The sequence below is a fragment of the Chiloscyllium punctatum genome, chromosome 47, assembly GCF_047496795.1.
Source record: "Chiloscyllium punctatum isolate Juve2018m chromosome 47, sChiPun1.3, whole genome shotgun sequence".
NCBI classification, from domain to species: Eukaryota; Metazoa; Chordata; class Chondrichthyes; order Orectolobiformes; family Hemiscylliidae; genus Chiloscyllium; species Chiloscyllium punctatum.
In genome coordinates this window covers 60,337,814-60,349,607 of record NC_092785.1, presented here as the reverse complement: position 1 = coordinate 60,349,607, position 11,794 = coordinate 60,337,814, and the positions used below count along the sequence as shown (strand labels likewise).

At 42.5% G+C, this 11,794-nt stretch overlaps 1 long non-coding RNA gene across 1 annotated transcript; it reads left to right on the top strand.

Annotated features, from left to right (window-relative positions):
• The first annotated feature begins 536 nt into the window (after positions 1-536).
• Positions 537-8,717, top strand: LOC140468644 (uncharacterized). The gene is made up of 2 exons (XR_011955792.1): positions 537-1,475; positions 6,150-8,717. It is a non-coding gene; the product is annotated as an uncharacterized lncRNA (long non-coding RNA).
• Positions 8,718-11,794: the final 3,077 nt, after the last annotated feature.

Below are 11,794 nucleotides of genomic sequence, written 5' to 3'. Positions count from 1 at the left end.
CCCCAAACTGAACAGAACTGCCCAGCTACAGAGCTGGACACATCCTTTGATTATGCAGGGTTTTTTTTTTAAAGAATTGTAAGCGTTCTGCCTGATGCATTATCTGTTATGTATAAATGAAGGGACACTAATAAACCTTTTAAAAAATCAGACATATTGAAACCTTGGGTCATTTAGAGCATCCCTGAAAATAAAGATCAAGAACAACATAACCCTGTAAAGGGAGCAGATTTGTGATAATTTGTAACATTTGGCTTTGAAGTGAATTCAAAAAATGAGTGTTTGTGAGTTAATATAAAACAGTGCTGAAGGGCATTGGGTATTGAAGATACAAGATTGGCTTATTAGAGCAATGAGAGGAATGTCCAGTCAGATTCACACTTCCTGTGTATGGTCAGGGCAAATATGCCCACTGTAAATCTATTGGCTGGCGCCTATTCTGTGTTGGAGACATCAGTACGGTAACTACATCTAGGTTGTTTGTTTTGGGGGTGGTGGTGATGGGAGGTTGAGGTGGTTATAACATTGCAAATTGTGGGATATCAGTAGGATTAGTGTTACTTCTGCAATTCCATTTTACAAAGGAGGTGAACTCACACCAGTGGGTAATTGTTTTAGCCAAGTGCTGAGTCAACAAGAATGGAAACGATGTGGAGGAAATATATAATTGTTTTTGTATTAGCTAAAACTGTATGTCAGAAGGTAGACATTATGGGCAAGTAGATAAGATGTTGTGAGGGGATGAAGTTAAGCTAGATACGCCTGTACAAACAGTAGGTATAAACATGTGCTTCCCACTTTTACAAAAACACAGGAACAAACCCCAATTAAAAGGGTCATAGGGATCAGAACGGCCTTGGGAAAGGCACAGATGAAGGGGGTAGATAATGATGAAGAAGGGATATGCCTAACAATGACCTATAACAGGGTAAGGTCAAACAGCCTTGTGAGACCAGAAATAAGCATTTTATCACAGACAAGGCCGGATAAGGCAAGAGGCAAACAGGGGTAATGGGGGCCGGTCTTAGGGAAGTGGACGATGTAAACAGGGGAGGGAGCAGTGTAAAACAATAGACATCAAATCATATAAATGTTATGTATGAATTGAATTTAGTGTGTGTATGTCCCTTGCCTTGAGAAAGGGACATCACACACCCACTTGCAAGTGTAAAATAAATGGCACTACTGATTCAGATCTTGTCTTGGACTGAAATTATTGAAGTGAGTGGGCTTTGTTTCTCACAATTGGGGGCTCGTCCGGGATTTTCTTCCATCACCGGGGGGAGTGGCTGGCCTTGGACACTGGGAAGACGCGTCCCGTTCCCCATTGAGGAGCGGTCTCGTGTCCTGGTTTGGTCTGCTCCCTTGGGCGACTGGTACGAATCCCACAAGAGAGACATCTGAATCAGACAGTGATAGGAGCTCGATAGACAATACGGCACAAAGGGGCCAGGCAACTCTGTGCACAGACCAAGGTAAGAAACCTGACTTTTAAGTATTGCCTTGGTGGCCGGGAATGAGTTTTAGTAGTTAATAAGGGACTAACGAAGGAACTCAATATGGGTTGTGCCGTGGGTAAGGAAAAAGCCTCCGGGAAAAACAAAAGAAGGAAAAAGCAATGGAATTGGAGGCGGGGTCCCTTACAACATACCTCCAGAAAGTTCTTTGGGGAGGATGTTGTGGAATTGGCAAAATAATACTTGTACAGGGGAAAAAGATGATTAAATATTGTTGCTTCATATGGACTAAGGAATCCATTCTTCGTCCCGCCTCTTTTGGCCAAAATTCAGGTCGGACAAAGACTGGGTTTGTAAATATCTGAATTTATTTGTCAATGAGTGAGAGAGAGAGAGAGAGAATGAAGAGAGCTGTACAGCTGGTAGAACGTTTAACCCTTTGTGATTTGGTTTGAATACACATTTGTTTGTTGGTGATTGAATGTTTGCGTTTTATTCCCTGGAGCTTGAGTTCCGGGACTGTTTTGAATCTGATTCTTATTATGGAAACTTAACATGATTTCTTTTAAGGTTAAGGATTCTATAGAGATTATGAAAAAAAAAGAATGATAACTCCTGTTCTTCTTACAGGTCATGACTGCCTTACTATCAGTTTCTAACTAATCTCTTCTATCTTTACATGAAAGCGATTTATGGAGGACAGTTGAAGTTTCAGTTCAACATTAGATTGTAGTAAAAACAAGATCCTATGGTTAATATCTGTGACCTTGGATTCGGCCATTGTTCATGCATTAGAAGTTTTTTTCTTTAAACTTGAATAGACAAATAATTTTAAGGCAGCTCTGATTATTTCAAGACCTATAGTATTGTAATTGAGCAATGATTGGTCAGGACTACTTAAGAAAACTAATTTTGGATTTAAATTAAGGGACTAAAACTGGGTGATTACAGTGGATTTCAAAATTGAGAACTGTATGCATTTTACATTTTGAATATTAAATACTGAATAAATGAACGTAAATATATAAATATATTTACAAATTTGGAACAGGCTTTAAAGTTAGTCAAGCATGAATTGATGAATTGGTGTTTGAAGTTATGGGGAGCTAGAAATATTGCAATATTTCATTAAAAAAAAAAGAAAGAGGGGAAGAACGTAATGACTTATCCCCTTCGGGAGGTACCAATAGGGGACAAAGATTGGGTTTGTAAGTGCCCCCCTCAGCAGTGGGGAGGTCAGGACATTTAAAAAAAAAGAAATGAAGGTCCTGGTTGAGGATCTGGTAGGGTTGTCTGAACAAACTGATCAATTTTTGGGGCCCAGTCTGTATACCTGGGCTGAGTTAATGTCTATTTTGAATATACTATTTACTGGGGAAGAAAGGGGACTTATATGGGGAGCAGCCATTAAAATATGGGACAGGGAACATCCGATTGGAGATGGGGATGCTGGACAGGGAGAGGTGAAGTTTCCCCTCAGAGACCCCCAGTGGGAAAATCAAAATCCGGAGCATAGAGAAGAAATGAGGGAATTGAAAGACCTGATTCTAAAAGGAATAAAAGAGGCAGTTCCGAAGTCACAGAATTTGACTAAAGTCTTTGAAGTTAGACAGGAGAAAGATGAGACTCCTTCAGCTTTTTTTTGCAGAGATTAAGAGACTCAATGTGGAAATATTCTGGAATGAACCCTGAGAACCCAGTGGCACAGGGTCTTTTGAAAGTACATTTTTGTGACAAAGGAATGGCCAGACATACAGAGAAAGATACAGAAGATAGAAGGGTGGAGTGAAAAGCCATTAGATGAATTGTTAAGAGAGGCACAGAAAGTGTTTGTAAAGAGAGAGGATGAGAGACAGAAACAGAAGGTGAAAATGATGGTAGCTACGGTTGATGAGGTAGTTAAGAAAAGAATGGGACCAATAGTGAGCAACCGGAGCGGCGGGAGGCAGCAGGTAGGGCAGAGAGGGAGAGAGAGAGGGAGAGGGAGAGGGAGAGGGAGAGGGAGAGGGAGAGGACAAGGGGGAGCATTTGATAGAGGGTTCGAGCGACAGGGGCAGAGCTGGAAGACTCCACAGGCAGGATGTTATTATTGCAGAAAGATAGGGCACTTTAAGCGGGAATGTCCGGCTCTGAAAAGGGAAGAGAGGGCAATTCCGCTTATGAATTTTGATGAAGAATAGGGGTGTCAGGGGTTCCTGCCCTCGGGGGCCCACCAGGATCCCTTGATAAACCTGAAGGTGGGACCCTGTAGGGAAGAGGTAGTCTTCCTAGTAGATACGGGGGCAGCACGGTCATCACTGAATTTTAAACCAAAGAAAGTAGGAATGTCAACACGGTCAATTACTGTTTCGGGGTTAAAAAGGGGAAGGATTTACTGTTCCAGTATTTGAACCTATGATGATAGAAGGTCCTAAGGATAGGGTCACAGGGGAACTGTTGTATATCCCTGATATAGGAAGTAACTTATTAAGGAGAGATTTAATTATCCTCTTAGGACTGGGGATTGGAATTCAGGAAAAAGAATTAGTTGTACAAAAGGCAATGTTGGCAGAGGATGTGGAGAGAGAGATAGACCCTATTGTATGGGCTAGGGAAGGGAATTGTGGAAAACTACAGATCCCCCCCCTTGAAATAAATTTAAAAAGGAAAGGGGATGTTGTCTGTGAGCGACAATATCCCATTTCCATTGAAGGTAAACGAGGACTGCAGCCAGTAATTGAAGGATTGATTAGAGATGGATTGTTGGAGCCATGTATGTCTCCTTATAATACCCCAATACTACCAGTGCGGAAATCCGATGGAAATTATCGATTGATGCAGGATTTGAGAACATTAAATCGAACAGTACAGATCAGGCACCCAGGGTGCCAAACCCCTCTACGTTATTAAGTGAGATCCCTCATGACCACAAATGGTTTAGTGTGATAGATTTAAAGGATGCCTTTTGGGCTTGTCCCTTGGCAGAGGAAGGTAGGAATTTGTTTGCCTTTGAGTGGGAAGACCCTAAGACAGGACGAAAACAGCAATACCGATGGACTGTGCTTCCCCAGGGGTTTACGGAATCCCCAAATTTATTTGGACAGATGTTAGAACAAGTATCAGAGAAATTTAGCAGCCCCAAGGGGACTACCCTGTTGCAGTATGTAGACGACCTCTTAGTAACAGGAAAAAGAAGAGAAAGAGTAGTAGAAGCCACTAACAAATTATTGAATTTCCTGGGCCAGCAGGGACTGCGGGTATCTAAAAACCAACTACAATATGTGGAGCAAGAAGTGAAATACTTGGGACATTTAGTTAGTGAGGGAAAGCGAAAGATAAGCCTGGAACGGATAGAGGGAATAGTGGGAATGCCGCTGCCCAGCACTAAAAGGGAGTTACGCAAATGTTTGGGTCTCACGGGTTATTGCAGATTGTGGATTGATTCCTATGCACTGAAGACTAAGAAATTATATCTCAAACTATTAGAGGGGGAACCAAAATGTCTAAGTTGGGATGATGAGGCAAAAGAGATCTGATCCATGCCCCCGTGTTAGCCTTACCTTCCCTCTTTGCTACCGTGGATAAGGGAGTGGTTTTGGGAGTATTAACCCAGAGGTGTGGGAAGGGATTAGTACATGAAGAATTGATTAAACGGGTCTTGGAGTCCCTATTACTTCCGCGAGAAATAGCAGTAGTGCATGTAAATGGTCATCAGAAAGGAAATGAACTAGAAGTTAGGGGGAATAGATTAGCCGATGAGGTGGCTAAGGAAGCAGCCCTGAACCCACAAGAAGTGGTGATTCATTCCCTAATACCTACTGTTCCAGGTCCTCGGGAAGCTCCTATATTTACTGAAAGCGAAGAAAATGAATTGAGAGATTTAGGAGCTGTAAAAACAGCAGATGGGCATTGGAGGTTACCTGATGGAAGGGAAATGTTAAACAAAATGATGATGCGAGAGATTATGGCCGTCCTACACCAAGGCAGCCATTGGGGAGTACAAGCAATGTGTGATTTAGTTCTTAGGGAATATGGATGTAAAGGAATATATACAATTGCTAAACAAATATGTGAGGGATGTATCATATGCAAAAAGGTAAATAAGAAAGTCTTGAGAAAACAGACCCCGGGAGGAAGAGACCCAGGACTGAGACCTTTCCAGAGTATACAAGTAGATTATACTGAACTCCCCAGGGTAGGCAGACTAAAATATATGTTGGTCATAGTAGATCATTTATCTGGTTGGGTTGAGGCATACCCCCTAGCTACCGCCACTGCGAGTGGGGTGTCTAAAACAATATTGGAGCACATAATTCCCCGATATGGGCGCGTGAACCATATTGATTCCAACCAAGGAACTGACTTTACTTCTAAAGTGTTACAGGGGGTAATGAAAGGGTTGGGAATTTCCTGGGAGTTCCATACTCAATGGCACCCGCCATTATCGGGAAGGGTTGAGAGAATGAACCAAACACTCAAACGATAGCTCTCTAAATTGATAATAGGAACCAGACTCCCTTGGATCAAATGTTTACCTATAGCTCTCTTGCGAGTACGAACAGCCCCAAGGAAAGATTTGGGACTATCCCCCTATGAAATCTTATTTGGATTACCTTACTTGGGAACGAATGGAGAATTGCCAAGTCCCGAAACTAAAGATTTGTTTTTAAAGAAGTATATACTGGGTTTGTCCTCCTCTTTGTCTTTCCTAAGGAAACAGGGTTTATTGGCACAGACTCCACCCCTTGAATTCACCGTTCATCCCATCCGGCCGGGCGATTGGATCTTAGTAAAATCATGGACAGAGATTAAATTGCAGCCGGACTGGGAAGGGCCGTACCAGGCTCTTTTGACTACCGAAACGGCAATAAGGACGGCGGAGAAAGGCTGGACTCACTACACTCGGATCAAAGGGCCAGTGGACCCTCCCGTTGAGGAAGAAGTCTGGACAGTCGAATCAACGCAAGATCCGCTGAAACTCAGACTAAAGAGACTTTGAGTAACTGATTATACAGTGGCGACATGAGCGCGGGATTATTTCTGTAAGATTGTATATTAAGTCTTTTTGTGCTTCAGCATGATGTTTAGAATACTGGGAATGCTGCTAGAGTTATGATGCTAGCTCTCTTAGTATTGGCATTTCATCAAATATCATTTTCATATGTATTATTAACGGTCCCTAAGTCTGATAACCCACAAGTAATAGACGCTGATGTATGCAGCTTAGTAAATTGTGGGGATGTAGATAATCAGAGACAGTACCGCAGCTCTGAGATACATCTTAAGTCCTATGGGGATAGCCTTGGGGATGGTACTTAGTATAATGGTCTCGTCACAGTACACCAGACCCCCTTCCGACCAGCTCGTGATTGTCCTGATAAAAAGTGTAACCCAATATACCTAATGATAAGGAAAACCACATGGCACGAAACAATCCTGGTGGGAGGGGGGGGGGGGCACCTATGAGATACAATGAAATGAAATGCTTAGGATAGAAATGAAAGCAAATGGGAAGGATTTCTTGGGCTATTGTTTTTGAATTAGTGTAGGACAGGGAAAACGGGTAGAACTACTGGGTAATAAGATACAATCTTTCACCCCTCCCGATGATCCTAAAGTAGTAAAATTTATAGAGGTAAAGGACTTGAAACAGACCATTGAAATAGAAACTGGGTACGGGGATGCAAATGCCTGGGTTGAATGGGTAAAGTATACTGTCAAAAGTCTGAACAAGAGCAATTGCTATGCATGTGCCTCCGGTCGGCCAGTGGCCCAGGTAGTTCCCTTTCCGCTCGGGTGGAAGCGAGACAGGAAGGGCATGAAATGTATGATAGCCCTGTATCAGGATGAGACTGCGTGGAATGATAGGAATTGTACCTCCCTATCTCTGATGTTCCCTCCCTTGGAGAAGAAAGATGCAAAAGTTCCCCCCCTGTTTTCTGCCGCAGTTGGAAATCACACATCGTGTGTGTAGACGAGGTACAAGTCGGTCGAAAGATTTGGGGGAGCTGAAACTATGTACAGAGATTAAGAATGTCACCGAAACGGAGAAGGGAGGGAACTACTCAGCATTAAAGGTTCCCCGAGCGGATCTGTGGTGGTACTGTGGAGGCAAAATATTGAGACCCACGCTATCTCCAGATTGGAGAGGGATATGTGCAATTGTACAATTGGCAATTCCATTTACCCTGGCATTTGAGAAGGAAAACAAAGGAGGGAAAAAGGGAAGGGGTAAGAGATTACTGTTAGACACTTCTTTCGATGACAGGATTTATCTTGATTCGGTAGGAGTCCCTAGGGGAGTACCGGATGAATTCAAAGCTCGTAACCAGATTGCAGCAGGCTTTGAGTCAGCTCTCTTTTGGTGGGTAACAATTAATAAAAATGATCATACCCTGTATACGAGGACTCACCCAAAGGTTGATTGAAACAGCCTTGATGAAACAGATGCCCCTAAAAAGGAATCAGGTTGAAGGACTTTATCGACTAAATAATGAGCAGATGAGTGAGACCAAGATGGATGAAATCTCCGGGATGATGCTTGCAAATTTCGGGAGCGATGCTTAAAAATAAAATATTTGCAGAAGATAACAAATGGTAATTAAAAGAAAGAGGGGGAATTGTGGGATATCAGTAGGATTAGTGTTACTTCTGCAATTCCATTTTACAAAGGAGGTGAACTCACACCAGTGGGTAATTGTTTTAGCCAAGTGCTGAGTCAACAAGAATGGAAACGATGTGGAGGAAATATATAATTGTTTTTGTATTAGCTAAAACTGTATGTCAGAAGGTAGACATTATGGGCAAGTAGATAAGATGTTGTGAGGGGATGAAGTTAAGCTAGATACGCCTGTACAAACAGTAGGTATAAACATGTGCTTCCCACTTTTACAAAAACACAGGAACAAACCCCAATTAAAAGGGTCATAGGGATCAGAACGGCCTTGGGAAAGGCACAGATGAAGGGGGTAGATAATGATGAAGAAGGGATATGCCTAACAATGACCTATAACAGGGTAAGGTCAAACAGCCTTGTGAGACCAGAAATAAGCATTTTATCACAGACAAGGCCGGATAAGGCAAGAGACAAACAGGGGTAATGGGGGCCGGTCTTAGGGAAGTGGACGATGTAAACAGGGGAGGGAGCAGTGTAAAACAATAGACATCAAATCATATAAATGTTATGTATGAATTGAATTTAGTGTGTGTATGTCCCTTGCCTTGAGAAAGGGACATCACACACCCACTTGCAAGTGTAAAATAAATGGCACTACTGATTCAGATCTTGTCTTGGACTGAAATTATTGAAGTGAGTGGGCTTTGTTTCTCACAAAATGGACAACACATCAGAATCATCTAACCTGTGATAGGAAAATATCCTCATTGTCCCTCACCACTAACGTCATGACAGCAATTGGTGGTGGGAGATGTGACCAACAGCCAGTGATGCCAACATTCAATCCATTCCAGTTCCTATTGTGAACGGAAGGTACCACACTGAAAGGAGTCAACTGGATCAGTTTTTTCAGTGACTGTGATTGAGGCCAGTCTCCATGTATTTCAACTGTGGCACTAGATGTGGCACCCCTCTTCTAATAGTAAGGAGCTTCATGCAATGCTTTATGCCATTGTCTCAGCAGATGCATCATCTCCAACACTAACAGGGATCAGCAGCTGCAGAGACAGTCAGAGGAGAGATAAAAATCTGAGAATAGTCTGGAATGTTCCATTAATGGATCAGATTTTAAGAACTCTAGATTGGAATGCTGCAACAATGGACAGGAGTTTATCCTGGTATCTTGCCTATTTTTCCTGGTCTGGGTTCACATTATCACATCGGATATATGGGTGCACTGATGATTATTCATGCGGGCTACTATCCCATGCTCGCTATTGTTGGTGTTCCTGGTAAGTCTCTTCATCTCTATCCATGTGTTAATCAATAAACCATGGTGAACCTCATTGCTATTTCTGTTATCTACATTTGGCAAAGACAGAATCCTTTGTCTTCAGTTTCAAATGCAAATTCCATTCATTGCTACAAACTTCTGAACTGCCCACAAGCTCGTCCACACAAACATCTGAGAACAAGACTGTTCACAATCCCGAAGTACCTTTTGGACCCGAATTGATTTATTTCTTGGTATTCTCTCCATCACCAAATCTACCCACTACCAGCTCCATAATATCAGCAGTCCCCACCTTGACGTCAGTGCGAATACTAAATAAACCATTATCCATGCCTTGATAAAATTCAGACTTTATGGTTCCAGTTCTCTTACAAGCGCACATTCCGTTACAAATATGTCAATCACAACCTTGTTCTTGTCTCTAAAGTAAATTCATGACAGGGATAATGTGTCAGAGAAGTGATGTCAGCGGATATGTAATTCAGAGGCCCAGGTTACTGCACAAAATACACTGTTTTAAATCTTACCTCAGATATGTCAGAACTTAAATTCAAATAACAGGAATTGGAAATAAACGATAATTTCACGAATATTTCAATAACAGCACCAGCATTTTGACAATACGTTTATCTATAGCACTGATATCCTTTGGTACAGAAATCTAGCATTATTACCGAACTGTCTTAAGACTGACGTCAGATCCACAACAATGTGATTGGCTCTATACTGTGTCAAAGAATGACCTCACAATAAAGAGCATTTAGTGAGGTCAATAAATGCTGCCCTTACCAGCGATGCAGACATCCCATGTCATAATATTATGGAAGTTTAAATAAAACAAAGAATGATGCAAGAGATCAGAAACAAAAAAAAGAATGAGAAGCTGCCGCAGTAACTGTTCAGATTTGGCACCTGTGGGTCGAGGGCAAAATAGAATTGACATTTCGAGTTCGCTGACCTACCATCATAACTGAACACAGCTTGAAAATATTGTGATTGATGTTGGTGACAGGGATGTCTATGATGAAGGGGACAAAGAGTGAGTTGAATAGACAGATAAACGAGAGATAAAAGAAAATAAGCAAACAAAGGGTTTGAAGATGATCAGCTGGAATGGAAATTAAAAAACGAGGTTAATCTTATTTTTTTTCTCCTGTTCCCATATTAACGAAAATCATGCCCATGTAGGGTATAAATCAAGGTTCCTGTTTAAAGTGAGTTATGTCCCTTTGTCTGTCTTCCCTGAGTGTGATCAACCGCCTTTATTCATTAGTGGGATGCTGGGCCAGTATTTAATTCCCTTTCGTCATTGTCCTTGAGAAGTGTTGGTGAGCTGCCTTCCTGACCCACTGCTGTCTGTGGGCTGTGAGTAGTCAGTGCTTAGTTCAGTCCGGTTTCATTTCTTTGATGTTTATAGTGAGTAACTAACATGTATCAAGGGGATGGCCTTTATCCACGATACATTCAATCCTTTCTACATGGAGACCTGTTTACGCTGGGAATGGCTGTGTTCTTGTGAATGAAGAGGCTGTGGCTGCTGTCTGGACAGGAGTATTCACCAACATGATGTACTGTGATGGGCATACTGTAACATTAATAGAGAGAGAGCTCCTTCAGTTCCTCTACCTCTCCCCATTGACATGGCTACTCCACAGATGCCATGTACACCACCGGGAATCCCACTATACTGGATACACCCAGGATCTCCCTGCTGAGGGAGAAACAATGTATTTACCTCACCCACCATATATATCCTCCAACACCGAACAGTTTCATTGATGGCAACATACTGGGAGATGATGGATATGTCACCCAGTCCTGTTTGGAAAGTTCCAGAACTGAGAAGCTGAATGAAACAGTGACCCTAACAGCCACTGGGAGCACTGTCCTCCCCCTTGTGTGAAGCTGCAGGACGTATTAAAGGAGGTGGCACCGCTCTGTGACCAGCTCCTTGTTCAAACAGTGTCCCCTCATACTCTGCTCCTGGTTTAAGTGTAGCTTGCAAAGCTGTTCCTGGAAAACCCGGGTGGGTCCTGCAGATCCCTTTAAACACACACACTAACTCAGTGTTTTCAGAGCTTTCCCCCTCTGCAGCCTCTGCTCCATTTGTTGTTCATGTTACAGACCCAGATGTTGTAACTACAGTCCCCAGGCTCCAGCCAAAGTTGGGTCACCAAATCCTCAGGTCTCCCTGAATGCCTGAGGCAGCTCAAAGCACAAACTCCAGCAAACCATCCTCAGCCTCTCCACTAACCTTTCAATAACAGGAGTCAGTCAGAAACCCCTCGGCTATAAGTGTTGTGGACCAGACCAGACCTTCACAAAATATTTCAAGATGGCCGCATCGACCCAAAGCTTTCCGTATTTTAAACATAGATGTGCAGTGTGCGTTCCAGATATGTTGTGACTGGTCAAACCACTCGACATTAATCAAAATATAATCTATTT